A 25466-nucleotide genomic window follows, 5' to 3' on the forward strand; every position below is an offset into this window, starting at 1 on the left:
TGGTTGTCCTATGAAATATAGATGAATCTTCTCTGTTCCATGTATGCTCTTTGTTCCTACGTGCATGAATTTGTATGGATTTGAGAGGTGAAAAATAAGGAAGACGGCTGCGGACAGGAAAATATGAGGGGCGAGCCCATGCCGGACGTGTCCACGGACAATGCCAAATTTGGCAACCCTGACGGTAGATGCGGCAAATTTGACAAATTTGACCTGTGGACGAAATCAAATCACAGAATGAACTGTCCGTGAAACTATTTCACGCGGCAGACCTTTTTGTGTGACGCCCGACACGAAGGCGCCACACTACACTGTGCAACGCCTCAGAGATAGGCGTTACACGTCTGGCCAGTGTTGCACCCCAAACTGCCTAAAAATTGCTAAGTTATTGTGCAGAGCCTAAGAGCTAGGCGCTGCACTGTATAGTGTGGCGCCTATCTCTCAGGCGCTGCACTAGTGGTTGCACTACAAAATAAAGCAACCACTAGTGCAACGCCTAGCACTCAGGCGCGGCACACTGACTTAGTAAATTTCGGATTACACGGGTGCGATGCTGGCCAGGCATGTAGCGCCTATCTGTGAGGCGTTGCACAGTGTAGTGTGGCGTCTTGGTGTCGGGCGTCACACAAAAAGATCAGCCGCGTGAAATAGTTTCACGGACAGTTCATTCTGTGATTTGATTTTGTCCATAGGTTAAATTTGTCAATTTTGCCGGTAGATGCTCTTGTACGTACCAAAATATTTTGACATGCCTCGTATACCTCTACTATTGGCACGGAGGAAGCATCCAACGCAGCATCACGTGCATCAATTCAAAGCGAATTTGAACATTTCTTCATCCCCGCCTCCAAAGATAACATTTTTTTTTCATTCATTCCCCGCCAACCACTCCCGATCCAAGCGGAAGAACTTGCGCGCCACTTCACCGCATCACTTTTTTACTTACTTAATTCCTCAGTCCTGAGAGAAGAGCAGAACGTGCGCAGGCAGCTCATCAGTCACCATGGACAGCGCAGACACCACCGTCGCCGGCGGCCGCGTCCTGCTCCTGCCGTTCCCGGGCATGCAGGGCCACGCCAACCCCATGCTCCAGCTCGGCCGCCGCCTCGCCTACCACGGCCTCCGCCCCACCCTCGTCCTCACCCGCCACGTCCTCTCCGCCACCCCCACCACCCAGTGCCCCTTCCCCGTGGCCGCCATCTCCGACGGCTTCGACGCCGGCGGCATCGCCTCGTGCGCCGACACCGCCGAGTACCTGCGCCGCATGGAGGCCGCCGGCTCCGACACGCTCGCGTCGCTCCTCCTCGCCGACGACGTACGGGTGCTCGTGTACGACTCGCACCTGCCGTGGGCGCGGCGCGTGGCGCGGGAGGCCGGCGTGGCCGCCGCCGCCTTCTTCACGCAGATGTGCGCGGTGGACGTGGTCTACGGCGAGGTCTCCGCGGGGCGGGTGCCGCTGCCGCTCGCGGACGGGCGCGCGCTCCGGGGCAGGCTCTCCGTGGAGCTCGGGCCCGACGACGTGCCGCCGTTCGTCGCCGCGCCGGCGTGGTACCCGGCGTTCACGGAATCGGCGCTGTCGCAGTTCGACGGGCTGGACCAGGCCGATCACGTGCTCGTCAACTCCTTCCGCGACCTCGAGCCAATGGTGAGCTGACCACCACCTGTTTGTTGTTTTGACCAGCTGAAATCATGCCGCAGGAACAGGTATGCTGACATAGGACATTCAAATATTGGAGTGCCAACAGTGCTTGAAATTCTTTTGTGTATCACGAATTTGATTCGCCAAATTTGGAATTGAGCAGGAGGCTGACTACATGCAATCCAAATGGCGTGCAAAGACGGTCGGCCCGACATAACCGTCGTTCTATCTAGACGATGATCGCCTGCTGTCGAACAAGGCCTACGGCTTCAACCTCGTCTCGAGCACCTCTCCATGCATGGCATGGCTCGACAAGCAGGCTCCTTGCTCTGTGCTCCTCGCATCCTATGGCACGGTCGCCAACCTCGAGACGACCCAACTAGAGGAGCTAGGTCATGGATTGTGCAACTCCGGACAGCCCTTCCTTTGGGTGTTGAGGTCCAACGAGGCAGATAAGTTGCCCCAAGAACTCCATGACAAATGCAACATGAAAGGCCTAATTGTCTCATTTTGCCCTCAACTGGAGGTATTGGTTCACAGGGCCACAGGTATGAAATGAACCCAAATTTCTGAGCATACAGCAATAAGGCTGACAATTCTTAGTGGAATTTGACAATGAATAAAAGCTAAGCATGCAAACCATTGTGGTGATGATGCAGGTTGTTTCTTGACGCATTGTGGATGGAACTCGACAACTGAAGCAATTGCCACCGGTGTACCCATGATCACAATACCGCAATGGGCGGACCAATCGACCACCGCAAAGTACGTGGAGAGCGTGTGGGGGATCGGCCTGCGTGCGCGTCGAGACGAGAAAGGCTTGGTGAGAAGGGAGGAGGTGGAGAGGTGCATCAAGGAGGTGATGGGTGGAGAAGAGTATAAGAGAAATTCTTCTAAGTGGATGCAGAAGGCCAAAGAGGCTATGCAGGAAGGAGGGACCTCTGACAAAAACATTGCAGATTTTGCTGCCAAATATTTATGAAATTAAGGCCATTTTTATGAGAGATTGTTCCTACTACACTGAACTTTGTTGTAAAATCCGAGCGGTTGCTAAAAACTACTCCCTCCGTTTCAAATTACTTGTCACATGTATGGATATATCTAGATATATTTTAGTTCTAAATACATTCATTTCTGCGACAAGTAATTTGGAACGGAGGGAGTAGTTATGAAAGGTACGGAACGAGTGATAATGATGTGAGATCCCGAGTTGTGAAGCTTGAATTTTGTGATGTTCACCTGTGTCGTTAAGAGCAACTTCAATGGGGCGACCCATTTCGTCCGCGGCCGTCCATTTGGGTCGGTGCGGACAGAAAAGGCGGCCCAACGCGCCGACCCAAATGGACGCGCGTCCGTTTTTCGTCCGCGGGCGACCCATTCTCGGCCCATTTTTAAGTCTGATTTGCGTCCGCGCGGACACGCGACGGACGCGCGCGCGGTCGCCTACTCCTGTCTCCGGGCCCGCTGGTCTGTGGCACATTGGCCTCCCTCCCCCCGGCCAACAAGCAACCCTCGCCCCCCGCCTCCTCCGTCACCGACGTCGCCGCCCATTTTTGCGGCAACTCTTCCAGCTGCCGCCGCCTCCACATCCGCCCAGCAACGCTGCCCCTGCCCCCAGTCGCCCGCCGCCGCCGGGAAGCAAACTAGTTCCCGCCGCCGCTTCCCCCACCGCACAGCCGCCCGCAACCAAGAAGACGCCTCGCCGCCCCCGCCACATACGACCGGCACGCTCGTCGGACGCCGTCACACTCGTCGGACGCCAGCCAGGTAGCTAGCTAGTCTGTGGGCGCCGCGTCTCCCCTCGCAGTCGTCTCCTTCTTCGACGCCGCAAGTTGTTCGACAGTTTGCTAAGGTACGAAAATGGACTCCGCCGACGAGTTCTTTTTCTACAATTTCATTTGCGACTCTGATGATTCGTCGTCCAACGACGAGGAGGAGATATTGGTTGCCTTGTTGGTCCATCACCACCTCAACAACCAGCGGCCGTTGTTTCGTGGCTCCATTCCGGGCCACCTTTCGGCGTTGAATCGTAACCGAGAGAGCGGACATTTCCTTCTCTGGAAGGACTACTTTGATACAACAAACCGTTGTTCAAACATCACAAATTCCGCCGCCGGTTCCGTATGAGTAGGCATGTTTTCAACCGTATTAGAGAGGGAGTGGTCGGCTATGATGACTACTTCGAGTGCAAAGAGGATGCCGTCGGCAAGATTGGTTTCTCCTCTTATCAGAAATGCACTGCCGCCATCCGAATGCTTGGATACGGAGTGTCCGGTGATCTCATTGACGAGTATGTCTGTATGAGCGAGTTTACATGCCTAGAGTCCCTGTATAAGTTCTGCAAGGCTGTGATTGCTGTGTTTGGCCCTGAGTACTTGAGAGAGCCGACAGTTGCAGATACAGCCCGTTTGTTGGCGATGAATGCTAGCAAGGGCTTCCCGGGGATTCTTGGCAGCATAGACTGCATGCACTGGGAGTGGAAGAACTGCCCTTCTGCTTGGCAAGGGCAGTATAAGGGACATGTCAGGGCTTGCACTGTCATACTAGAGGCCGTGGCGTCTCAAGATCTCTGGATCTGGCACTCTTTCTTTGGCATGGCTGGATCACACAATGATATCAACGTGCTTCAGCGCTCGCCGGTGTTTGCTAGGCTTGCCGAAGGCAACAACCCACCGGTGAACTTTACTGTCAATGGCCACAACTACGACAAATGATACTATTTGGGTGACGATATCTATCCTCAGTGGACCACTATTGTAAAGACAATACCCAACCCTGTTGGAGAGAAAAGGAAAAGATTTTCCAAGAGCAAGAGAGTGCTAGAAAGGATGTCGAGCGTGCCTTTGGTGTTTTGCAATCTCGATGGGGCATCGTTCGGTATCCTGCTAATACTTGGAGTACGCAGAAACTATGGAAGGTGATGACTGCTTGTGTGATCATGCACAATATGATCGTAGAAGACGAGCGCCCGAAACGTTCATACGATCAAGGCTTTCAGTTTCAGGGTGAGAATGTTGTGCCTGAGCATGGAGTAGCGGTAACATTTGAGCAACAGGTATGAAATGAACCCAAATTTCTGAGCATACAACAATAAGGCTAACAATTCTTAGTGGATTTTGACAATGAATAAAAGCTAAGAATGCAAACCATTGTGGTGATGATGCAGGTTGTTTCTTGACGCATTGTGGATGGAACTCGACAACTGAAGCAATTGCCACCGGTGTACCCATGATCGCAATACCGCAATGGGCGGACCAACCAACCACCGCAAAGTATGTGGAGAGCGCGTGGGGGATCGGCCTGCGTGCGTGCCGAGACGAGAAAGGCTTGGTGAGAAGGGAAGGGGTGGAGAGGTGCATCAAGGAAGTGATGGGTGGGAAGGAGTATATGAGGAATGCTTCTAAGTGGATGCAGAAGGCCAAAGAGGCTATGCAGGAAGGAGGGAGCTCTGACAAAAACATTGCAGATTTTGCAGCCAAGTATTTGTGAAATTAAGACCATTTTCTGATTAGAGAGATAATAATCCTAAGTTGCTAAGCCTACGCTGACCGTTTTGAGTCTCTTTTGTTGTAAAACCCAATCGGTTGCTATAAACCGCTACTTAATTGAGATATGGAACAATCAAAATAAGATATCTGATTAATAATACTCATGTACATATTTTTTTTATTGATGATGACGGCGATTGACCAAGGAATGCATGCATGCTAGCCGTTCGGTTCGAGAATGCTCGACGTACAGCTAGCGGCCGGTCGGTCGGTCTGTCGGTCGTGACGTGCACACGCCAAGACTCGACCACATACGGTGCATGGGTCGGCTGACAGAGATCCAAGACGCGGTGCGCGGCCGGGATTTTTCTAGAGGTGAACATTTGGATTTTTCTACACCTCTGGCTATTTTTTCAGTTCATTTTATCACAATTGTCCCGGAATTGATTCCTGACCAATTTTGTAGATTTGTTTTTCTAATTACGTATTATTTCCTTTGGTCGTTTTAAAAATTTAAACTAAAATCATGAAACTTGTTTATGCTGATGACTGTCGTCGATCCCGCTCGGCGACATCCTGGCAAAGCGCTGGAAGGATTGGAAGTACTCTCCGGTGACATCCTCGTCACCACCAATGGCGAGGGACTTAATACCCATGATTAATTAAGTTGAAACTACTTCCCGCCATGCACTGGTGGAGGTGTCCGTCCGCTTCCCAGGATATTAATCACGCATGCCTGCATGGTCCAATCATCCAACAAGAAAACCTCCATGCACTGGTGCAATACATTTTATTTATTGGTGGGAGGGATTAACTACTGTTTTTCGTATAGACCAATTTGCACGCGCCTAGGTTGCGATGTCTATTCTTAAACTAGTCACAATGAAAAGTAACTTAAAGCAGTAATATGCATATGTTACTAGTCTATATTACTACCTCCACAGTGGGTAGTAAGGCTGGTTGTAATGGGGAGTATCATATACTAGTATCATGCATATGATACTAGTGTATTATACTACCTCCCTAATGCATAGTATCATATATTAGTATCATGTAGTACTTTATTTATTGCCATGCATGACACAAAGCAGCATAGCATTCACTAGTAGAAAAGAACTCATTCGTCCCGGTTGGTAAGGGCCTTTTGTCCCGGTTTGTGAACCGGGACTAAAGGGTCGTTACTAATGCCCCAACCCTTTAATCCAGGTTCTTACACGAACCGGGACAGATGGGCCTCCATGTGGCCGGTGCGCCGAGCCCAGACAGGAGGGCCTTTGGTCCCGGTTGGTGGCACCAACCGGGACCAATAGGCATCCACGCGTCAGCATTTCAGGGGCTGAGGTTTTTGTTTTTTTTGAAGGAGGAGGGGGGGTTGGGGGTTTTGGGGGTTTAATTTAGGTGTTTCATATATTGTGTTAGCTAGCTAATTAATAGAGAGAAGTGTCCTCCCTTATGTCCGTGCTTGGTCGACGCTATATATACGTATATATAGAGAGGACTAGACACGCTAGCTAGTAAGCAAATGAAGAAAACAGAAGATCGTCATGAACATATGCATACAGAGAGAAGTGATATCAACCACCTCTCCTTCTCCGAGAGATTGGTCGAACAACAAGTTCTCATATATCTATCCGACACTACCGGCTACATATATACAATAATTATCTCTTACAATGTAATTAATGTCCTAATTATATATGAACACAGGGTCCACATAGTATTCTTTGTCTTCAGTGATTATGTGGTCGAGGAAGAATGCCGCCAATTCCTCTTGAATTGCTCGCATACGATCTGGTGCTAGGAGTTCATCCCGCATCCGAAACATCTAATTTGAACAAGGGAGTCAATACACACACACACACACACACACACATATATATATATATATATATATATATATATATATATGAATAAATGAAACTCAACACAAATGATGGTAATAAAATAAAATTGTGAATATTATTGCTTACGCACTTCATATTGTTCATCAGAGTAGCCCCGTTCACAGGTCGTGTGGCGGATGAACTTGCAAACGTAGTATCCACAGAAATCATTCCCTTGTTCCTGCCACAACCACTTTACAAGAAATAGAGGTCAATCAAACTGATAAGCAAGCATGCCAAATGGTATTGATGAAACTAGCGCTTGAATCACTAGGAGATGCGTGGAACATGTTACTATAGTACTTACTTTCGGGTGTCTAAATTGCAGCTTCTTCGGCAGTTCCGGAGCTTTTTTGATGAATTTTCTCTAAACCCTGCCAGACAAAGAAAATAATTACTTGATATCAGGAAATGAACAAAGTTGCTGATATGGTGGATAATGATCGATTTAACTTACTTCTCGAGTATTTGAGTCATGTCCGCATAGTCCTGGGGATCTTTTCGTCTCGAGTCTAAGGTGGTTACTAGTCCCTGCTCAAGCTTAATCTCTAGGAGAATATAGTGGAACTTGCGCACGCATGCATAACTCATCAATTACATTACTATAACCTGGACTAATAAGGGAAACCGAGTATGCACAAGACAGTAACACTCACTTGAAGTTGTAAGGAAAGAGTATTATATCTTTGTTTTCATTTATTACCAACAATCGTAGCAAGTTGGGCTCGGTATCTTCGGCACGATATTTAGCCTCAGTTGCATCTATGAGATTTGTGTTAATGAACCGAATATCACCGATTTGTCTTTTCTTCAATTCGGTGATCTTCAATTTGCATAATATAGTGAGGATAATTATAAATACATGCAATAAAAGAGCTGACCTATATAGAGAGACTTAATGACAAAAGTAGTACTACTTACAGACAGTAGCAAGTGACCGTTGCTTTATCGAGGGCATTTTGATTGAAAAACTGGAAGAACTCCTCAAATGGAACATTCAACAGTTCAATTCTAACGAGGTCATGCTCCTCTCTAACTCTCAGCGTCAAAGTATTCCTCCCCCCCCCCCCAGACTCTCTGCAGGTTTCAATGTACCAATCATGGAATCTTCGCATCATCGTTGTTAGAGATCTTTCATCTTTGATGAGAGGCTTCCCGTACTCGTATTTGTGTTCCTCCACATCCAAGAACTCATAATGTACATTGTCGGGCAGGTAATCTCCAAGATTGCTATAACCGGGCACCATCCTCGGATCATTAGTAGGCACCTTGAGCGGGGGGCACAATTGGTTCGCTTGTTCACCGAGCTGGGGAATTTTTTCCCAGCTCGTCGTTCTTTTAACCTTTGATCACTGACAGTACTTCCCGACCGCTCCGCTTCGACAAATGACTTTGCAATAATGCGGTCATAGTTGCCTTTCGGCGGAGATTTTGCTGGTTTTTTCAGGGCAGCCAGAGAGCGCTTCGCTTTCACCGGATCTACCTTCTCCTCCGGAGGTGGATTTTTCTTTGCTTTCACCCCTTCAAAGAAGTCCCTCACTTCGGCTCGTGCGATCTTGGCGTTCTCCTCTGGGGTCCTCTCGTATGGTAACTTCTCTGGAGTCTTCAGAGAAGGACCGAATCTGTATTGCCTCCCGCCTCTGGCTGTACTGCTAGACGCCGGGAGAGTAGACGGAGTGGCTGCGGCTGTCTTCTTTCCTTGCTTACAAGGCAGAGGAGAAGGACTATGACGCGCCGGAGCAGCCGGAGCGGCGGCGGGTCTCTTCCGCCCTTGCTGATGATACGTCTCCAACGTATCTATAATTTTTGATTGCTCCATGCTATATTATCTACTGTTTTGGGCAATATTGGGCTTTATTATCCACTTTTATATTATTTTGGGACTAACCTATTAACCAGAGGCCCAGCCCAGATTTGCTGTTTTATGCCTATTTCAGTGTTTTGAAGAAAAGGAATATCAGACGGAGTCGAAACGGAACGAAATCAACTGCAGAAGTTATTTTTGGAAGGAAACACACCTGATGGACTTGGACCCCACGTCAAGGAAGGAACGAGGTGCTCACGAGGGTGGGGGGCGCCCCCCTAGGGCGCGCCCCCTGTCTCGTGGGTCCCTCGTGGCTCCCCTGACGTACCTCCTGCGCCCATATATACCTACCTGACCTAAAACTTCCAGAACGCACAATAGATCGGGAGTTCCGCGGCCAGAAGCCTCCGTAGCCACCAAAAACCAATCTAGACACGTTCCGGCACCCTGCCGGAGGGGGGCAATCCTTCTCCGGTGGCCATCTTCATCATCCCAGCGCTCTCCATGATGAGGAGGGAGTAGTTCTCCCTCGGGGCTGAGGGTATGTACCAGTAGCTATGTGTTTGATCTCTCTCTCTCTCTCGTGTTCTTGAGATGATACGATCTTGATGTATCTCGAGCTTTGCTATTATAGTTGGATCTTATGTTTCTCCTCCCCCTCTTCTCTCTTGTAATGAATTGAGTTTCCTCTTTGAAGTAATCTTATCAGATTGAGTCTTTAAAGATTTGAGAACACTTGATGTATGTCTTGCCGTGGATATCTGTGGTGACAATGGGATACCACATGTCACTTGATGTATGTTTTGGTGACCAACTTGCGGGTTCCGCCCATGAACCTATGCATAGGGGTTGGCACACGTTTTCGTCGTGATTCTCCGATAGGAACTTTGGGGCACTCTTTGAGGTCTTTTGTGTTGGTTGAATAGATGAATCTAAGATTGTGTGATGCATATCGTATAATCATACCCACGGTACTTGAGGTGACATTGGAGTATCTAGGTGACATTAGGGTTTTGGTTGATTTGTGTCTTAAGGTGTTATTCTAGTACGAACTCTAGGGCTGTTTGTGACACTTATAGGAATAACCCAACTGATTGATTGGAAAGAATAACTTTGAGGTGGTTTCTTACCCTACCATAATCTCTTTGTTTGTTCTCCGCTATTAGTGACTTTGGAGTGACTCTTTGTTGCATGTTGAGGGATAGTTATGTGATCCAATTATGTTAGTATTGTTGAGGGAACTTGCACTAGTGAAAGTATGAACCCTAGGCCTTGTTTACTATCATTGCAATACCGTTTACGCTCAGTTTTATCATTCTTTACCTTGCTGTTTTATATTTTCAGATTACAAAAACTATTATCTACTATCCATATACCACTTGTATCACCATCTCTTCACCGAACTAGTGTACATATACAATTTACCATTGTATTGGGTGTGTTGGGGACACAAGAGACTCTTTGTTATTTGGTTGCAGGGTTGCTTGAGAGAGACCATCTTCATCCTACGCCTCCTACGGATTGATAAACCTTAGGTCATCCACTTGAGGGAAATTTGCTACTGTCCTACAAACCTCTGCACTTGGAGGCCCAACAACGTCTACAAGAAGAAGGTTGTGTAGTAGACATTGTCGGTGTCAAAACCGGCGGATCTCGGGTAGGGGGTCCCGAACTGTGCGTCTAGGCCGGATGGTAATAGGAGGTAAGGGACACGAAATTTTACCCAGGTTCGGGCCCTCTCGATGGAGGTAAAACCCTACGTCCTGCTTGATTAATATTGATGATATGGGTAGTACAAGAGTAGATCTACCACGAGATCGGAGAGGCTAAACCCTAGAAGCTAGCCTATGATATGATTGTTGTTCTATCTGTTGTCCTACGGACTAAAACCCTCCGGCTTATATAGACACCGGAGAGGGTTAGGGTTACACAAAGTCGGTTACAATGGTAGGAGATCTACATATCCGTATCGCCAAGCTTGCCTTCCACGCCAAGGAAAGTCCCTTCCGGACACGGGACGAAGTCTTCAATCTTGTTTCTTCATAGTCCAGGAGTCCGGCTGAAGGTATAGTCCGGCCATCCGGACACCCCCTAATTCAGGACTCCCTCAGTAGCCCCTGAACCAGGCTTCAATGACGACGAGTCCGGCGCGCAGATGGTCTTCGGCATTGCAAGGCGGGTTCCTCCTCCAAGTACTTCATAGAAGATTTTGAACACAAAGATAGTGTCCGGCTCTGCAAAATAAGTTTCCACATATGGCCATAGAGAGAATAATATTTACACAGATCTAATCCGCTGACGTATTCCGTAGTGCGACATCGCACCACGGCCAAGCCTTTATTCGGATCGTTTTATTATCCCACCTCAGCGCGTCGTGCGAGGCGGTTTCCTTGGCACGTCTTGTTAAAGCAGAGATCGTGTCCCCTTATTCCGGGATTCTCATCAATACGGGCGTGGGTAACCCAACCGCTTCTAGGACTCCTAGACTATAGGCAAGTCCAAACGGCCACGGAGAGGACACTTGATATTCACCCTCTTTATAAAGGGACAAGGCTCTTACTTTTTTCCCTCCCGTGCTCAATCGAATCCTTCCCCCACCTTAAGCTCAAACACCCAAGGTTCAGGTCAGGTGCTCCGAACCTTCAATCATGTCCGGATCTAGCCTTCAAGGCCGATGGGCGCCTTCCTCCGTCACGGAAGAAGACATTAAAAAGTTGAGGGAGGCCAGATATCTGACCGCCGAGGTTGTGCATCGGCTGCCCGCCCGAGGGCAGGCCGTCCCCTCCCCCGAACCCAACGAGAACGTCGTGTTCGTCTCCCACTTCCTCCGAGGTCTAGGCCTTGCTCTGGATCCTTTCGTCAGGGGTTTGATGTTTTATTACGGGCTAGATTTCCATGATCTAGCTCCGGACTCCTTTCTTCATCTCACGACATTTATTGTCGTGTGTGAGGCCTTCCTCCGGGTTACCCCTCACTTTGGCATGTGGCTCAAGACCTTTGAAGTAAAGCTGAAGATGATCAAGGGGCAACATGCAGCGTGTGGAGGTGCCTCAATATGCAAGATGACGGGAGCTCCATGGCCCAAAGGTTCCATTCCAGAGGTGTCTGAATTGTGGCAACAGGAGTGGTTCTACATCACGGCTCCTAGAAGTGCTAAGTGGGCGGCCGCCCCAGTTTTCCTCTCGGGCCCTCCATCACAACTGATGTCATGGATCAGCAGAGGTCTGAGCTGGGGTCCAGCCAAGGACGTGCCTATACTGCAAAGCCGCATTCGAGATCTCTTCAATGGAGATTTTAGTTTGGTTGCGGTAATACAAGTTATGCTGATTCGTCAACTCCAGCCTTGCAAACGCCGGCCCCTTCGCTTGTGGGAGTTCAATCCCGAGGGGCCGCGTGTCATTCAAAATTTCCTCGGCCTGACGCACGAGGATATGTACAAGTCATTCTTCGGACCTCAGGTAGAGTGTCCGGAAATTACCGAGGACGTGGGCCTGAGTAGTTACTGCGCCGCCGAACAGGTAAGGAATCTTCCGGCCGAACGCACTATCTCTCACTTGTTACGAAGTTATTTCTGAGAGTTCGCTTTTTGACCAGGACTGCCTGACAAAGGCGAAGTTGATTCGGTGTTCGGCCCCCCTCCCTGAGGGTTTGGAGAATCCGGTATTGGAAAAGATGCTCCAGGTCGCACCTTGCCCGGAGCCCTTGAAGGAAGATACTGGGGAGGATAATACGGGCGGACGCAGGCCCCCAACGCTGCCCATTCTAACCAAGGGAGCGAGCGTCTCCATGAAGGAAGATGACCGGAGGAGGAAAAGGACTGCGCCCGGGGATTCAGAAGCCGAAGCTTCCAAACGGAAGAAGAAGTCTTCCACAGAGGGTCCTACCTCGGGGAGTGCCTTTGTCGCATAAAGTCCGCGGGGGGTTCAATTCTCCAGCGAGTCGTAAGTGACCCGAAATTTTTTAATAGTACAGGTATGCCATCTTTTTCTTCTGAGAAAATAACCACCGCATATATCTTTGCAGTTCGGGTCTTAGCCCCTCTCAAATGAACTCGTCTTCGGGGGATGTTCTTCCAGATATGATGGAGAGTGAAACGCCCTCTCCAGACTCCTCCGCTCCGGAAGCGGGCGACCCCGAAGTGTCGTCGCGGAGGGCCTCTCCGGGTCCGGTGAGGCCAGAAGATAATCCCATTGACCCCCGAAGCTCCCAGTGTCCGGCTCCCGAAGAGAGCGGAAAAAAGAGTCCGGCACCGTCTGGTGTGCGAACGGATGTTCTGAGGGAGTTGGTGGGGCGAGCGGCCATCTTAGATGAACACCGTGTGCTGATGAATACGGTGATGGAGAGAATCTCGTCCGCCGAAAGCGGATTGCATGAAGCTTTTATGAGTCTACTGACAGGCTTTGAGGTACGTAAAATAATGTATGATAGTCCTGCACATGCTAGGTGTGCCCTGTGTAGATAGTAGCCCCTGAGACTCTGGTTGTCGTCGGAAACGATGAGAAACAGAGGATCATATTCCTAGGTAATAGCCATACTGCCTCTATGTGCAGGTGATGGAAGCTCCGGTGGCTAGCCGGACTAGCGAGTTTGCCCATTTAAAACGGCAGTTGGATGCGGCAGACGCCGACATCGAGCTTGTTAACCAAAGGCTTGACGAGGCACAGGGTAAGTGTCATTATCTGGTAAATGCCACATAGTAAGAGCAGCATGATGCCAGTATCTTTAATATGTTGTGACCGCAGATGGAGCTACCACTGTTGAAGCCTTGCGGGCAGAACTTGCCCGAGCTAAGAAACAAGCGAGGTTTAGTAATGCGGCTGCTTTGAAGGCGGCCGAAGAGTTGAAAACCGAGAAGGCCGCGCATGGCGAGAGCCGAGATAAGATGGCCAAGATGGCCATAGAATTAAAAGCCGCCGCCGACCGTTGCCGGGTTCTTGAAAAGGAAAACTTAGCGAAGGCATCGGACCTTGAGAAGGCTGCTGCGACGAGAAAAGACATCCGCTCTGCTATGAGGGCGAAGGAGGAGCTGCGGGAAGCCAGGGATATTGTAGCTGGGAAATCCTTTATGTTGCGGAGGAAGTTCGGAGATCCACGGTATACCTCTCTGGATCGGCTGTGGAGTTCGGAGGATGTGTATATGGATTTGGCGGCGAGCGCTGCCGATGCGGCCAAGTACTTCCAGGGTCAGACGGACCGTGAAGTGGACCAGCTGTTTTGGACACAATTCCATTCTCCTGAGCGTCCGCTTTCATTTACTGGCCAATTAGCCGAATGGGCCGAACTGAATAGGTTGTCCGGACTCGCCATGAGGTCTGTTGTGGATCAGCTATGGCCAGAAAGGCCAAAGCCGAACAGCTATTTCAGCTTGGTGCAGCAGCTCCTTGACGTGGTGCCGTGCATTAATGCGGTGAAGAGGTCGGCGTGCATAGAGGGCTCACGGATGGCCTTTGCTCGTGTTAAAGCATACTGGGCGGAGATGGATGCTACCACTGTTGCAGCGCGGGATTCGGCCATAGGTCGAATGGCTGCTGAGCACTACTTTGAAGAAGTTCTTGAGGGTGCTCGTTTGATAGAGACCCAGTGCTCAAAAAATATTATGTTTGAGTGATATGTAATCTCATTGTAAGCGAAATGCTTTTATAAATTTTTATAAGGCTATTTTTATACTTTTGCCTGAAAGTAATATGATGCCTCCTGGGCGGCCGTTTATGTATACATGTGTATAATCTGAAAGATTGCAGCCGTCGGCTTCAACCCCCACGCATATAATGCGGAGGTGCTCGCAAAGAACACGCGTTCACACTTAACCCAACGTCTTGGTCCTATTAAGAAGGTGATAGCGGAGCGAGCGAGGCAATCGGACTATAATGCTTTAACACTTTCACTTAGCCATAGGAGTTTGACAATGGGGCTACTAGATAGCCCCTGGTGGCTCCGCACTCTCCCGATCTCGGGGTGCGTACATGCCTGGCCGGAAAATGGCCCTTCGTTAAGGCAGAGGAATTCTAACATTCCAACAGGTCATCGAGTGGTTGACCAGTCTCACGCTATATCATGACAGTCAGTTTTCGGCTTTCTCTACTGAGGTGCTCGTCCGGATGAACCAGGGCACAATCGCAGTAGTTCTCCTGGTGCTATCTTAGCCGGTAAAGCGGAACGTAAGGCACCCAAACACAGGAACCGGGAAAACCCAACATTTGACCAAAGACAATGATTCGGAGCTGATGCATATAGGGCCAAACTCGCGACGCCGAACACTTCCTAAGGTATTCGGTCTTTGTGGTATAAACCGGGCCTAAATAATGGCATTTGTAAGAAGCCCTTGTGTCCAGGTACGTGCATTGTTCTGGTGTTGCCACATGCCAAGACGTCAGCATCCTTCTCAATGGTGGATATGTATCAACAAGAGACAGTAAAAAAGGTTTACGCGGGGTCTTAATTTAAAAAGAATCCTTGGGGCGGGTCCCTGCTGCACGTCTGCGCCTGTGTCTCCGTTGTGCCGTATCCTAGATGGGTGTAGCACGATGATCATCTATAAAAGAGAGGAATTTAGGTGAAAAAGTTGTCGTGCAAAAAGGATAGTTTTTAAAGAAACCATGTATAATTCAAGATGAGAAGAAATTGCCACTTGTCTGCGCGCGTTGAGCCCCTTGTATTGACAAATAGGGGTGTGACCCTTTATTCGGTATAAATAGCGGCGCCGGACTTGATTAGTTGTGTCTGAGGTCTTGATGGCCTATTGGATGCTTTCGCTGGTCCGGGCGCCTTTAGTGTGTGGCTGCCAAGGCAGCCGCACTCTCTTCGGCGCGCAGATATCGCTTGATATTTCCTTTCACTGAAATGATGTTACGTGGACCGGACATCTTGAGTGTGAGGGAGGCGTAGTGTGGTATTGCATTAAAGCGAGCGAAAGCTTCGCGTCCGAGCAGTGCTTGATAGCCATTTTGGAATGGAGCGATGTGGAAGGTTAAATGCTCACGACGAAAGTTATCTGGGGAGCCGAATATAACTTGTAGTAGGAGGGAGCCCGTACAACGAGCCCCTGGGCCTGGCGTTACTCCTTTAAAGGTAGTATTGCTATGGCGAATTTTTGTTGGGTCTAACCCCATATCGCGGATTGTATCCTGATATATTAGGTTTAGACTGCTTCCCCGTCCATCAAGACTCGTGTGAAGTGATATCCGCCAATTACTGGGTCTAATACCAAGGCGGCCCATCCTGCGTGTCGGATACTTGCTGAGTAATCGCGATTGCCGAAAGTGATCGGTTGAGACGACCAGTGGCAGGACTTCGCGGTGACAGGCACTTGGGTATATTTTCCTAGGAGTGTCGCGTTGTTTTTTTCCTTGATCACGTGCAACACGTTTACTGTTTTGACTTCTGGTGGAAATTTTTTTTGTTCCCCAGTGTCTTGCTTGGGAGGCTCGTCCTTGTCTTCACTTGGTGTATCCTCCCCCTTGTGTACGGCTTTGAGCTTGTCGGACTGCTTGAAGACCCAACATTCTCTGTGGGTATGATTAGCAGGTTTACCAGGGGTACTATGGATCTGACATACTTGGTCCAGAATTTTATTGAGGCTGGACAGTTCGTCCCTGGTGCCTTTAGAGGGCGGCTTTTGTTGACCTGGCCGAGAGCTTTTGAATCCGGCGTTTACTGCCGTGCCCTTCGTGTTGTCTTCTTTATTCCGGCGTTTGTTATTATTGTTGCGCCGTGATTTCCCGTTTCCATCTCTAACTTCGGATGTACTGGGGTCGCTGGTGCTGCATCTGGCTAGCCAGCTGTCCTCACCCGCGCAAAAGCGGGTCATGAGGTTTGTTAATGCGGCCATCGTTCTCGGCTTATTTTGGCCGAGGTGTTTGGCGAGCCATTCGTCACGGACGCTATGCTTAAAAGCTGCCAAGGCTTCGGCGTCCGGACAGTCGACAATCTGGTTCTTTTTGGTAAGAAACCTGTTCCAAAGCTTTCGGGCTGACTCTCCGGGCTGTTGAGTTATATGACTCAAATCGTCCGCATCCGGGGGTCGGACATAAGTCCCTTGAAAATTTGCCCGAAAGGCGTCTTCGAGCTCTTCCCAACTTCCAATGGAGCTTTCGGGGAGGCCTTTAAGCCAGTGACGAGCTGGCCCTTTGAGCTTAAGGGGTAAGTACTTGATGGCATGGAGATCATCTCCTCGAGCCATATGGATATGAAGGATGTAGTCCTCAATCCAGACCCTAGGGTCTGTTGTTCCGTCATATGCCTCTATGTTTACGGGTTTGAATCCCTCTGGAAATTCATGGTCCAGTACCTCATCGGTGAAATATAGGGGGTGTGCAGCACCCTTGTAGCTGGGTGTACCGCGTTGTTCGGATGTTTGTTGTGTTGCATTGTATGCTGGGGCGCGCTTGCGTGGTCCATAGATGGATCTTGTTGCGCCGTCCTTTGGGTGCGAGCCCTCGCATGGGTCGCGTGTTGTATTGTGAGTGGCGTTGTATGCCGCTCTGTGTTCGTAGAGGGGTCGTCTATCCGGCCAGGTGGCTGCTTTGAAATTTGGTTGTGGGGGGTCTGAGGCCTCCTCATTGAATTCAGGTAGCAGCTTCCGCTTTGGGTAGCTCTTGGAGGGGCGATTGTCGCCGTACCTCGCTGTTTTGTTGAGTATTTTACTCCATCTGAATTGGAGTGTGTCTTGCGCAACCTTGAGCCTTTGCTTCTGCTTTTTAAGACTTCTCGCAGTGGCAACAAGCCTTTTACGGGCATTCTGCTGCTCCGGGTGCCTGTCCGGCGTTATGTCGGCCAGACTATTATCCTTGATAGAATTTGTTTGTTCGGTTTGATTATCCGGATTGCCGTTGTCCGGCAGCGGTTCGCCCTGCTCCAGTGCTGGGTCTGTGTGATTGTTATTTCTGTCAGGCGGGATTTGGGGCGGCGCTTGCGTCGCCGCTTTGACTGCTTCTCGAGGGAACAAGCCTTCGGTGCGTCCTTCCGCTCCTCGTCGTCATCTTTTGGTGCGTCCACCATGTATACGTCATATGACAAGGTGGCTTTCCAGGGCCTAGTAGGCGCTGGTTCTTCATCGTCTCCTTCATCGGCGTCCATACCGTCGATGTCTTCAGAGTCGAAGTCGAGCATGTCGGTTAAATCGTCGACAGTGGCTACAAAGTGGGTGGTGGGTGTGTTTGAATTTCTTCATCGTCCGTATCCCAACCTTGCTGACCGTAGTCCGGCCAGGGCTCTCCTGATAAAGAGAGAGACTTTGGTGTCTTCAGAATATCGCCGAAAGGCGAGTGCTGAAAGATGTCCGCGGCAGTAAACTCCATGATCGGCGCCCAATCGGATTCGATCGGTAGGGGCGCGGAGGGTTCGGAGTCCGGAGAGGAGTCCGGCTCCTTGGAGTCACGAGTCTCGTGGAGTGCGGGGCTGGTGTTCGGCTCGATCACCGTTGGGATCGCAGCCCCCGAGGCGGCGTCTAACCACCCATCCTCGATCGGCGCAGTTGGCTTCGAATTAAGGGTCGAAGCCGATGCGGGTGCGGCCTCCAGGGCACTGTTGGCGGTAGAGCTAGATCATGCTCGTCGCGACAGTGCGGCGCGCTCGGCAGTGGCTCGAATCCGTCGAGGATCAAGTCCCCGCGGATGTCAGCCGTGTAGTTTAAACTTCCAAATCTGACCTGACGGCCAGGGGCATAGCTTTCGATCTGCTCCAGATGGTCAAGTGAATTGGCCCGCAGTGCGAAGCCGCCGAAGACGAAGATCTGTCCGGGGAGGAAGGTCTCACCCTGGACTGCATCGCTATTGATGATCGTAGGAGCCATCAAGCCGAACGGCGATGACACAGAGGAACTATCAATGAAAGCACCAATGTCGGTGTCAAAACCGGCGGATCTCGGGTAGGGGTTCCCGAACTGTGCGTCTAGGCCAGATGGTAACAGAAGGTAAGGGGCACGAAGTTTTACCCAGGTTCGGGCCCTCTTGATGGAGGTAAAACCCTACGTCCTGCTTGATTAATATTGATGATATGGGTAGTACAAGAGTAGATCTACCACGAGATCGGAGAGGCTAAACCCTAGAAGCTAGCCTATGGTATGATTGTTGTTCTGTCTGTTGTCCTACAGACTAAAACCCTCCGGCTTATATAGACACCGGAGAGGGTTAGGGTTACACAAAGTCGGTTACAATGGTAGGAGATCTACATATCCGTATCGCCAAGCTTGCCTTCCACGCCAAGGAAAGTCCCTTCCGGACACGGGACGAAGTCTTCAATCTTGTATCTTCATAGTCCATGAGTCCGGCTGAAGGTATAGTCCGGCCATCCGGACACCCCCTAATCCAGGACTTCCTCAGACATCAAGCTCTTTTCTGGCGCCGTTTCCGGGGAGGTTAGCGCTTGAAAGTATATCTTTAGATCTTGCAATCGAGTCTTTTAGTTTCTTATTTTATCACTAGTTTAGTTTATAAAAGAAAACTATAAAAAATGGAATTGGGTTTGTCTCAGACGCTTCACCTTTTTAATATCTTTCGTGAGTATGATGGAAAGGATAATTGTGCTCAAGTGCTAGAAGAAGAAATCTATAAAAATTTTGGCACTAAATATTTGAATGATAAGCATGATTGCAATGTTGTTAGTACGAATTCTTTAAATATCCATGATGCTAATGATGATTGCACTAGTTATGATGAAAGTGCCTCCTATAAACATGTCAATTTTTGTGGAGTAGACTGAGTTTGCAAGTACACACCAAATAGGGAAGATAGATATTGCAAGAGGCATAAGTACTTAGAAACCAAATCGTTGCAAGAAAGCCTAGATGAATGTGTTGAAAGATTCAATATTTTTCGTGCCCCTTGTGAACTTTGCAATGAACATGGTCATTTAAAGCTCCAATGCTGTTTGTTTCATGATCAAGTCGTGTCCAAACATTGTGATAATTTGATTACCCTTGAGCATCATAAAGAGCTTAGCCTTCTTTTGGGTTATGAAGAAATGAAACGTATAACTGAGGGTATTCCAAAATTTAATCTTGATAGAGTTCTTGATTTTGATCTAGAAAATATTTATATGTATTGTGCAGTGAATTGCGTTGAAAATCCTTATATTGCCAATTACATAAAGAAAAAAATCCTTATATTTTTCTAGAGGTGAACATTTGGATTTTTCTAGACCTCTGGCTAATTTTTCAGTTCATTTTATCGCAATTGTCCCGGAATCGATTCCCGACCATTTTTGTAGATTTTTTTTTCTAATTACGTACTATTTCCTTTGGTTGTTTTAAAAATTTAAACTAAAATCATGGCACTTGTTTATGCTGATGACTATCGTCGATCCCGCTCGGCGACATCTTGGCAAAGCGCTGGAAGGATGGGAAGTACTCTCCGGTGACATCCTCGTCAGTCGTCACCACCAATGACGAGGGACTTGATGCCCGTGATTAATTAAGTTGAAACTACTTCCCGCCATGCACCGGTGGAGGTGTCCGTCCGCTTCCCAGGATATTAGAATGCTCATAGTGAGAGGTAACATAGAGTAGTAACTTGTCAATATTACTATTTTATGTTACTATGGGGGTGTTTGGTTGAGAAGTCCTAGGATTTTTTTTAGTCCCAGGGACTAATCAAAAAAGACTCTCTAGTAGAATCTTTTTCTAGTCCCTGTAGAAAAAGTCCCTCCCGTTTGGTTCCTAGGGACTTTTTAGGGACTTTTTCTAGTCTCTGGGACTAAAAAGTCCCTGAACCAAACACCCCCTATACCTTCATAGTGGGTAGTAACATATGAGTGGTGTCATGAAAGAGTTCATTTATTAGGTTATAGACTCATTATGCCTTGAAATATGTGATGTTACAATAACTACCTAAGTTACCACAAATCCCTCTCTCCTCATTAATTAGCTGTCACATAAGCAATCTTGTATTGAAATGTGTGATGTTACTAGTTAAGTTACTCCCATTGTGACTAGTTAATCACGCATGCTTGCATGGACGAGACTTGCCTGCTCCCTCGGCGTGTGCCCATCCGTGCTCCCGCGCACGTGGCTTGATTTGATTGAAACAAAATAAGGCCCGACCCCACCCCCTTAAAATCAGGGGATGATTAAATTAGAAAGAAAAGAGGAAAAAAGACAACCGTTGGATGAAGTGGAAGCATGGATGGAAGCATGAGGAGGAAGCAGGCAAACCGGATCCTGCCTGCATGGTCCAATCATCGAACAAGAAAACCTCCATGCACTGGTGCAATAAATTTTATTTATCGGTGGGAGGGATTAACTACCGTTTTTGGTACAGACCAATTTGCACGCGCCTAGGTTGCGATGTCTATTCTTAGATGCCCTATGCACCTTGACCCTTTGATAAGCAAATCTTGGGCACCACTCTCAAAAGAATAAAACCATATTATCACATTAGTGGCTTCAATATAATCAAAATCATTACGAACCTATAAAATCCCGTGGCTCATGTGTGACATGATTTGGATAGCGAGCATGCAACATGCATAGTAATACTGTTTCCCCAAGGTAGGTTCTGCAGCTAGGGTTAAGGCTTGCCTTGATCCACATGCTATTGTTATTGCCACGTCTCTTCGTGCATCATGAACGGCTCCTCGTCTACAATGCGGTGAAATAAAAGAGACTCGAAGATCATCCTCACTAATGTCAGGCAATCATAATAAATAAATAAATAAATAAAGCTCTATTGGAAAGAGAATGAGAAATTAGAAAATAATAATAAACTCATATAAGGATTTAAAATGGATGGCATCTACCAAGCGTTTGAAAGTTTGCTAAGGGTGAAACTCAAAATAATTTAGAAAAAGGAGGTGATGTCAGGTGGCGTTTCCAATCACTAGATTGCACCTTGACATGTAGAAAACAAAAACCCGAGGCAGTAAATGGAAAAATAATGCACGCTTGGGTGTTGAAGACACACAAAGTACAAAAGTGATTTGTGCTAGGGTGTTGCCCAATTAGCACAACCCCCATAAGGTGGGTCAGGGTGGTGATGGTGAAGAGGGTGACCGGGAGGGGCACGTCGCGCGGCCATGGGCGGTTGACGAGGACGAGGTCCTGGACGCCCTTGGCGGCGAGGAGCTGGAGCCGGCGCACGAGCCGGGCGCGGTGCGCGGCCATGCTGTTGCAGACGAGGTGGACACAACAGAAGGGGCCCGGGTGAGCCTCGAGAGTGTGGGAGACGGCAGGGGCGGCGGACGAGGAGTAGCCGGGTGTAGGCGACCAGCGCTGTCGCTCGGGGAGGAGGTAGCCGTCGGCAAGGACGTGTTGGGGAACGTAGCAGAAATTCAAAATTTTCCTACGTGTCACCAAGATCTATCTATGGAGAAACTAGCAACGAGGGGAAAAGAGTGCATCTACATACCCTTGTAGATCGCTAAGCGGAAGCGTTCAAGTGAATGGGGTTGAAGGAGTCGTACTCATCGTGATCCAAATCACCGGAGATCCTAGTGCCAAACGGACGGCACCTCCGCGTTCAACACACGTACAGCCCGGTGACGTCTCCCACGCCTTGATCCAGCAAGGAGAGAGGGAGAGGTTGAGGAAGACTCCATCCAGCAGTAGCACAACGGCGTGGTGGTGATGGAGGAGCGTGGCAATCCTGCAGGGCTTCGCCAAGCACCACGGGAGAGGAGGAGGAGGAGAGGCAAGGCTGCACCAAGAGAGGAGAGGTTCTCGTGTATCGGGCTGCTCCAAAAGCTCCAATATATATAGGGTAGGGAGAGGGCTGCGCCCCATCTAGGGTTTCCCCCCCCCCCCCAAGGGGTGCGGCCAGCCCTAGATGGGGCTTGGGGAGGCGGCCAAGAGGGGGAGAGAGGGGAGGCACCCACTAGGTGGGCCTTAAGGCCCATCTGGACTAGGGTTTGCCCCCTCCCACTCTCCCTTGCGCCTTGGGCCCCTTGTGGGGGGCGCACCAGCCCACCTAGGGGTTGGTCCCCTCCCACACTTGGCCCACGCAGCCTTCTGGGGCAGGTGGCCCCAGTTGGTGGACCCCCGGGACCCTCCCGGTGGTCCCGGTACATTACCGATATCGCCCGAAACTTTTTCGGTGACCAAAACAGGACTTCCCATATATAAATCTTTACCTCCGGACCATTCCGGAACTCCTCGTGACGTCCGGGATCTCATCCGGGACTCCGAACAACATTCGGTAACCACATACAAACTTCCTTTATAACCCTAGCGTCATCGAACCTTAAGTGTGTAGACCCTACGGGTTCGGGAGACATGCAGACATGACCAAGACGTTCTCCGGTCAATAACCAATAGCGGGATCTGGATACCCATGTTGGCTCACACATGTTCCATGATGATCTCATTGGATGAACCACGATGTCAAGGACTCAATCGATCCCGTATACAATTCCCTTTGTCTAGCGGTATTGTACTTGCCCGAGATTCGATCGTCGGTATACCGATACCTTGTTCAATCTCGTTACCGGCAAGTCTCTTTACTCGTTCCGTAACACATCATCCCGTGATCAACTCCTTGATCACATTGTGCACATTATGATGATGTCCTACCGAGTGGGCCCAGAGATACCTCTCCGTTTACACGGAGTGACAAATCCCAGTCTCGATTTGTGCCAACCCAACAGACACTTTCGGAGATACCTGTAATGCACCTTTATAGCCACCCAGTTACGTTGTGACGTTTGGTACACCCAAAGCATTCCTACGGTATCCGGGAGTTGCACAATCTCATGGTCTAAGGAAAAGATACTTGACATTAGAAAAAGCTTTAGCATACGAACTACACGATCTTTGTGCTAGGCTTAGGATTGGGTCTTGTCCATCACATCATTCTCCTAATGACGTGATCCCGTTATCAACGACATCCAATGTCCATGGTCAGGAAACCGTAACCATCTATTGATCAACGAGCTAGTCAACTAGAGGCTTACTAGGGACATGGTGTTGTCTATATATCCACACATGTATCTGAGTTTCCTATCAATACAATTATAGCATGGACAATAAACGATTATCATGAACAAGGAAATATAATAATAACCAATTTATTATTGCCTCTAGGGCATATTTCCAACAGTCTCCCACTTGCACTAGAGTCAATAATCTAGTTCACATCGCCATGTGATTAACACTCACAGGTCACATCGCCATGTAACCAACATCCAAAGAGTTTACTAGAGTCAATAATCTAGTTCACATCACTATGTGATTAACACTCAATGAGTTCTGGGTTTGATCATGTTGCTTGTGAGAGAGGTTTTAGTCAACGGGTCTGAACCTTTCAGATCCGTGTGTGCTTTACAAATCTTTATGTCATCTCCTAGATGCAGCTACCACGCTTTATTTGGAGCTATTCCAAATAACAGTTCTACTTGGAGCTATTCTAAATTGTTTCTCCATTATACGTATCCGGTATCTCTACTCAGAGCTATCCGGATAGGTGTTAAGCTTGCATCGTCGTAACTCTTTACGTCGAACTCTTTATCACCTCCATAACCGAGAAAATTCCTTAGTCCACTAGTTACTAAGGATAACTTTGACCGTTGTACTGTGATCTATTCTTGGATCACTCTTGTACCCCTTGACTGACTCATGGCAAGGCACACTTCAGGTGCGGTACACAGCATAGCATACTGTAGAGCCTACGTCTAAAGCATAGGGGACGACCTTCGTCCTTTCTCTCTTTTCTGCCGAGGTCGAGCTTTAAGTCTTAACTTCGTACCTTACAACTCAGGCAAGAACTTCTTCTTTGACTGATCCATCTTGAACACCTTCAAGATCATGTCAAGGTATGTGCTCATTTGAAAGTATTATTAAGCATTTTGATCTATCCTTATAGATCTTGATGCTCAATGTTCAAGTAGCTTAATCCAGGTTTTCTATTGAAAAACACCTTTCAAATAACCCTATATGCTTTCTAGAAAATCTACACATCTCTGATCTATGATATGTCGACAACATATATTCATCAGAAATTCTATAGTGCTCCCACTCACTTCTTTGGAAATACAAGTTTTCTCATGAACTTTGTATAAACCCAAAATCTTTGATCATTTCATCAAAGCGCACATTCCAACTCCGAGATGCTTACTCCAGTCCTTAGAAGGATTGCTGGAGCTAGCATACCTTTTAGCATCCTTAGGATCGACAAAACCTTTCTGATTGTATCACATACAACCTTTCCTTACGAAAGTTGGTAAGGAAACTCGTTTTGACATCCATCTGCCAGATTTCATAAATGCTGCTTATGCTAACATGATTCCGACAGACTTAAGCATTGCTACGGATGAGAAAAACTCATCGTAGTCAACTCCTTGAACTTGTGAAAAACTCTTCGCCACAAGTCGAGCTTCATAGATGGTGACATTACCATCCACGTCCGTCTTCTTCTTAAAAGATCCATTTATCAAATGGCTTGCCGATCATTCGGCAAGTCCGCCAAAGTCCATGCTTTGTTCTGATACATGGATCCTATCTCGGATTTCATGGTTTCTTAACCATTTGTCAGAATTTGGGCCCACCATCGCTTCCCCATAGCTCGTAGGTTCATTGTTGTCTAGCAACATGACCTTCAAGACAGGATCACCGTACCACTCTGAAGTAGTACGTATCCTTGTCACCCTACGAGGTACGGTAGTGACTTGATCCAAAGTTTCATGATCACTATCATAAGCTTCTACTTCAATTGGTGTAAGTGCCATAG

At 48.5% G+C, this 25466-nt stretch overlaps 1 pseudogene; it reads left to right on the forward strand.

Annotated features, from left to right (window-relative positions):
• Nucleotides 1-965: 965 nt before the first annotated feature.
• On the forward strand, nucleotides 966-2819 carry LOC119353071 (annotated as a pseudogene).
• The last annotated feature ends 22647 nt before the right edge of the window (nucleotides 2820-25466 follow it).

Source organism: Triticum dicoccoides, chromosome 2A, assembly GCF_002162155.2.
Source record: "Triticum dicoccoides isolate Atlit2015 ecotype Zavitan chromosome 2A, WEW_v2.0, whole genome shotgun sequence".
In the NCBI taxonomy this organism is placed as follows: domain Eukaryota; kingdom Viridiplantae; phylum Streptophyta; class Magnoliopsida; order Poales; family Poaceae; genus Triticum; species Triticum dicoccoides.